We start from the raw sequence: 6247 nt of genomic DNA, 5'->3' as shown, positions 1-6247 counted from the left end.
TGCATTTTTGAATATTTTGAAATTTCTCCGATCATACATTATGGCCATAAATAACATTTGAATCGCTATTTTATTAATCGCACGAAAGCGGTAAAATAAAACACTGTGCAGGGGGTTTTAAGGGAGGACATAAGTCCTGGACCAGGTTATGGAGGCGTTGCGGTGGTGCAGGCCATATAGCGAAGGATTACGAGGAGTCTTCCAAGTGCATTGAATGCTCCGGAAAGCGGGACACCAAACATTTTATGGGAGGCCTCAGGTGGTCAGTCGGTGAGCTGACTGCGAAATCACGGGCTTAAGGATGACGCAACTGAACCTGAACCACTGCTACGCGGCTCAGCAGCTGCTATACCAAACAGCCACTAAGTCGCTGTCGGACATATCGCTGTCGTCTTCATATCGGGCCCCTAACCGCATCCCTCCCAGAAACGGTAACTGGGTTGCGGAACAGTCCAGTATGATGGCCATCCGGACGAGCAGGTTCCCGGTTCAATCTCAAACAAAGGGTTGCCAAGGTGAAAGGAGTTGCTGTCCTCCGCCACGTTGGTCTACCGAAAAGTTCACCTAGACGGTCGACCAGTCGACTATGGAGCTAACGGGCCTAACTCCGTTGGAGGTGGCGGGTGACTTCAACGCTTAGGCTGTTAAGTGGGGGTGTCGCTCTACGAACCAGAGGGGTCAGATCCTGTTGGAGGCTTTGGCAAAGCTCAAAATAGATCTGGTCAACGTTGGGATCAAATGTGTATATAGCAGAAAAGGTGCGGAGTCGATCATCGATGTGACGTTCTCCAGCCCAAAACTGATCACTAACTGGAGGGTAGCCGATGGCTACACCTGTAGCGACCACAAGTCGGTTTGCAGGAAGACATCGCATTTCAATGCTGAAGTATTCGAAGAGGCAATGAGAAGAGAGTGCGATGGATGCAGTTGGCTCCGCCCAACTGCTGACCAACTAGTTACCATATTATCGCGTTTTGCAGGTGCTCCGCGCACATGATGGTAGTGAGCGGGTCAGACACTACTCTGGACAACCTAGTTCGGAGGATGCGTGAAGACCCGAACATCTGGAGGGCGGTTTGTGCAGCCGCCTCTCAAATTGTCCTAGAGTTGCAAAGTAGACGTCAGGTTGACCATGGACACGCCAGTGTTAGTAAACTGCCAGTCTCCAGGTTGGTTAGCTAACTAGCTAGGGACTTGATAGAGCCAGGAGGATGCACAGAGCACAAAAGCCGCTCCATAAAGCGGCCGTCCCGGGAAGTATTATGGGCTGGAGACTGGAGGGTTTTTGTCGGTCAAACTCTACACTACATGAAACTGGTCTCTCAGATGTTTGGCAGCCAATTGTCCCTTTACCTGAATTAAAAAAATAACCGAGATTCACGAAAAAATGCGGCAGCCGTCTCAATAATTATGATAAAATCTTTTAGTGAGCAGAGTAATGAATGAATCTAGTTTTTACGGTAGGGCTATCTTTTACTTCAGTAGCCAAAAAGTATCGTTTTAAAATGCATGTGACCATGGATCTGAATGGATCTCGAACACAAACATTCTACTTTATAGCCAGAATGTTCCTCAAACTTGTGACATGATGTTTGGCATATACTTTTTAAACTTCACCTTTATGGCGACAGATTGTAGAAATCCAATGCCGAATCCAGAAAACGCCTCCGCAAAGCTCGGTCTTGGGCTGCTCCTCTCCAGTCGCTCCTACAACCGCTGCTTGGGCATCCTCGTCAACAGCACGCGTGTGGTATCTACCGGGAAATCGTTGGCTTCCATCCAGGTCTCTACTGTATATTATATTCACAGGTTGCTCACTCACTATACGTGCTACATAGGCAGCATACAGTAACCTGCCGTTTTACATCAACTTGGCAACACCAGCGTTTGTATACTTCGCACACCTCGTCTATGCAACACCTTATTTCCTAGTTTGTCATCGAGTATTGGTTGCAGGATTTCAAGCGCTCGCTTTCCACTTCACGGTTCATGTCCGTAGAGCGCCAGTTTATGTCTTTCCATTTCACAATTCCTGGGAATGCAGTGTAAATTTACTGAATTTACCCTTGCCCTTGACAAATGGGCCTTGAAAATAAATCCCACTGCAACTTCATGATTTTTTTTACTCTCGCTTATTTCCCGTCGGTCTACTTCCGCCACTGTTGTTGTGCCAATCACCGACGCGCGAAGAAGCGACTCCACCCAGGTTCCCAACTTACGACCCGTTGATTAACGGACCGGCGCCAACGGCTTCACTTCCTTATGGCAGGTGTGATCTCAGAGATTTTCGCCTCAGAAAATCTCCCGGTGTCGGCTAGGGTTGAATCTAGACCAGTTGGGTTGGTTGTGAGTGGATCACGCCACCCCACAACCATCGACCTCTTTATCAGCGTTAAGATTCGAACCCAGGCCAGCAGCATGTTTGGCGGAGACGTTACCAACTACGCTAGGCTCCCCGTTGTAACTTCATAAATTGTTTGTTTATATTCTCGAAGACCAGGAATATACTTTTCCAACTTGAAATATTGGGGCACTTCTTACAATGTACGATACAAAGATAGTGAACTTTGAATACCTTTGTGGACGTGCTTCGCATTACTCTGCTAAGGCTTACTGACTATCAAATCCATTAGCTAATCTTAAGGGAGTGGGTCATAAACGAAATCTACAAGAAGGACCGCTGATTTGACTGCAGGGACATAAGTCTGCTCAATTCGTCGCACTAAATTCTCTATGCTGCTTTATTACCTGAACCCGTTGAAAGGAGACTTTGTAGGATGGTACCAGAGCGATTTTCGGGAATCCACGGCGGACCAAATGATCAAAAGTTTTTATAGGCTCCAAGACGGCGTACGATTCAGTTAAGCACTATGAGTTATGCAAAATTATACCTTAACGCGGTTTCATAACGAAGCGAATTAAGCTGATTCGTGCGACCCTCAACGGGTCATCGATAGTGGGGGTTATTTTAGACTGGAGCAAGGTGATGGACTCTCAATGGAAGAGGTCTCTAAATAGAATGTACATGGTGGCTGTTCGTCACTACGTCAAAGATATCCCCATCTACCAGAATATCATAGTTCATAGCGATTGTAGATGGGGATATCTTAGAACTGTCGTAACAAGGGACAACAATGTTAACCGCGAAGTAAAGAGACAGATAGCAGCCCTCGAATCGGACTTTTCTCGGATAACGTAACCAATTGAGATCTTACAGGACACTGGTTCTCTCGGTGGTGCTACAGCGGTGAGTGTCGATCTTTGGAGGAGGCCGGCCGGTGAGCAATTTGCGTCTTCAAACGTAGGATACTTTGCCGTCAATACTGGCTACGTGACACGATTGTCAGAGGAACGACCAGTAAAGATAATATACAGCCAGCGATCTCCAACTTCGTGGTAGACCCGGTATTCGTTGGTTATCTGATGTGAAAGCCCAATCGGGGTGTTATAAGAGCGTTTCGAGAAGAATAAATTAAGATCAACACTTGCGTACCTGACCCCTCCAGAGCCGAAAAATGAAAAATTGCTTACCTGCCATTCCGCAAGATCTGAACCGAATTCGATCCAACTTTTTAAAAAAAAACACAAATTTATCATAGTTTTAAGGACAGTACGGAACATCTCGAAATGGTTGATCTTTCGCAAGCAAGGATTTTTTAAATCTATCCTGTGTCTCTGGAAGTGTACTTACCCCACGGTACCCCTTGATAAACAACGAAAAAATTGGAATGTCCCCTACTGCTTCAAAAGATTTGATAAATTTGTAATCTTAAGAAAAAGGTTGGATCAAATTCGGTCTAAATCTTGCGGAGGGGTCAGGTACACAAGTGGTAAGTGATGTAGAGACGTACTCGGGATTCAGCTGTGATTACGACTCAGACCTTCAGCCAGTGTTTGCATGTGATTCGGACATCGCCACAGGATTACTCTCTTTAACCTAATTTTACCAAAGCGATCCTATTTGTGAGTTGACAAATGGAGGCTTCACGAACAATTAGCATCCAGTAGGATCGAGAGGGGGGGTTTGCTAATGTCCACGGTCCATACAATTTTTTTGAATTTATATGGGCAGTTATCCACGTAGTGGGAGGGTGCGGGGGTCAAAATCGTTAAAAATCTGTCCACGTGGTATGTGGATGGCCCCTCAGGTAAAATTTCTCAGTCAACATGAAAAAACGAACTCTTGCCATTTTTTCACACGTTTTAGTTAGTGTCATGCCAAATTATTCTGTCTCAATTAACGAGGGGAAGCGAGCAGACATCTTCATCTCACATGGTTCCGAGCCGAGTACTGATATGACACATTGCTAACAAGGGTTCCAAGATCGAAAGATCGAGAGATCTGGAAATCCCTGTGTCAACGGGTGACAACTAAAAATTTGGAATTTGTTTGAGGCTCTCTTCGTCCACACGTTCAGAAGAAATGAGAGTATGCATATGAAAGCTCTCTCTCTCCTCTTTATGCCAGTATTTTTTGTTCTGTTTATGCATGCCCAGTTCAGTTCAAAATGGCGTCGAAACATGGAGCATTCCGCAAGCGCATTGCACAGTTCGCTACAACCACTCAACTCCATTTGTATTTCAAATACGCAACCCAACGAATCTGGTTGGTAAATGGTTGAACACGTGTCACCTGAGATCCTATTGTGGTCATTCACCTCTGTCCAGCAACTCCTATCCCAACCTCCACGAGGTGCCGACTGGAATACGAGTAACCTTAGCGGAGATCGGGTAATCAACCCCCGGTGGAAACTTTGGTCGTATGCTTACTGGGAAGGAGGAACGTACGCGGCTGTTTCCCTATGTTAGGGGCGGCGTACAACAGCGTCTGACCCGGAACGGGCGGCTGAATCATGAAATTTGGTGTCTCGCTAGCTAAATCTAAAACGGCAGCCCCATCGCGAGACTAGCCATCGCCACCCTAGTAAGGTAGCATGGCAAAAACACTTTACTACGAATAATCAAGAAGAAGAAACGGACCGGATCAATCGGCAACGCCCTAGGCGACGAAAAAGGGACACTGATTCGAAACTCGGAACATGGAACTGTAGATCGCTGAACATCCCGGGTGGCGACAGGATTCTACTGGATCAGTTGGAACCCCGTCACTTCGGCATCGTAGCACTACAGGAACTTTGTCGGAAAGGAGAAACTGTACGGAGGATGTGTGGCCGCAGGGCCCAGTACTACCAGAGCGGCGGCACAACGAATGAGCGGGGTACCGGCTTTATTGTGTTGGACAAGATGCAAAGTCGTGTGATCAAGTGGCAGGCGATCAGCGACAGGATGTGTGTATTGAGAATTAAAGGCCGGTTCTACAATTACTCCATCATCAATGTGCACTGCCCGCATGTAGGAAGATCCAATGGCAAAAAGGAAGCCTTCTACGCGCAGCTGGAGGACGTCTACGACGGCTGCTCGCAGCGGGACATCAAGATTGTCATCGGGGATATAAACGCTCAAATCGGAAGGGAAGACTTGTATAAACCGGTGATCGGACACGAAAGTCTGCACACCGAAACGAACAACAACGGCCAAAGATGTGTCAACTTTGCAGCTTCCCGAGGAATGGTAGTCCAAAGTACATTTTTCCCCTGCAAGGACATCCACAAAGCCATTTGGAAATCACCTGACCAACAAACAACGAACCAAATTGACCATGTGCTCATCGAACGACGATTTTTCTCGGACATCACCAACATACGCACCTACCGAGGTGCGGACATTGACTCGGACCACTACTTAGTGGCGGTTTGTATGCGCTCAAAACTGTCGACTGTCTACCAGTCACGGCAGAGCCGATCCCCGCGGCTCAACATCAAGCAGCTACGGGACCCGCAAGCTGCTGAAGTCTACGCACAACAGCTTGAAGCGGTACTACCCACGGCAGAGGAGCTCGGCGCAGCTTCTCTCGAGGATGGCTGGACCATGATCCGCACGGCCATTAGGGAATCCGCGACAACGACACTAGGAACAGAGGCGCCGAGTGGCAGAAACGACTGGTATGATGGGGAATGCCAGGCAGCGGTGTCAGAGAAAAACCGGACCTGGGTAAATTACCTGAGGGTAAGGACGACAGCGAGGTGGTCGACAGGTGGAAGCAGCACTTTGATGAACATCTGAATGGCGACGCAACAAACAGAAGCGGAACTGGAACGGTCCTGGAAGTGACAGCAGTAGATGACCGGGTATTAGCCCCCGACCTCCACGACATTCAGCGGGAGATTGAGAGGCTGAAAAACAACAA

Source organism: Wyeomyia smithii, chromosome 3 (assembly GCF_029784165.1).
Source record: "Wyeomyia smithii strain HCP4-BCI-WySm-NY-G18 chromosome 3, ASM2978416v1, whole genome shotgun sequence".
In the NCBI taxonomy this organism is placed as follows: Eukaryota; Metazoa; Arthropoda; class Insecta; order Diptera; family Culicidae; genus Wyeomyia; species Wyeomyia smithii.
Note: the sequence above shows the minus strand (reverse complement) of the source record.